Raw genomic sequence first — 333 nt, 5'->3', positions numbered from 1 at the left:
GATTTGGAATAGCTCAACTGGAATTCCATCACCTCCACTAGCTTTGTTCATAGTGATGCTTCCTAAGGCCCACTTGACTTCACATTCCAGGATGTCTGGCTCGTGCTCCACAAATATGTGCTGATCATGTGAAGAGGAGAATGAGTTTATTCACTACGTCACACTCTTAAGATTGGGGTGAATCAATTTGAATATAATGATCTTGGTTAAAGTAAACATTAACTTATGTTTATTATATAATAAACTGTACTAAATGCTAGGGTATACTGAGGAGAAAAAATCAACATAATTCTTACTGGATGCACAGCAAAATCTTGTGGAAAGAAAATATTA

Source organism: Bison bison, unplaced genomic scaffold (genome assembly GCF_000754665.1).
Source record: "Bison bison bison isolate TAMUID 2011002044 unplaced genomic scaffold, Bison_UMD1.0 scf7180017864310, whole genome shotgun sequence".
Classification (NCBI taxonomy): Eukaryota; Metazoa; Chordata; class Mammalia; order Artiodactyla; family Bovidae; genus Bison; species Bison bison.
Note: the sequence above shows the minus strand (reverse complement) of the source record.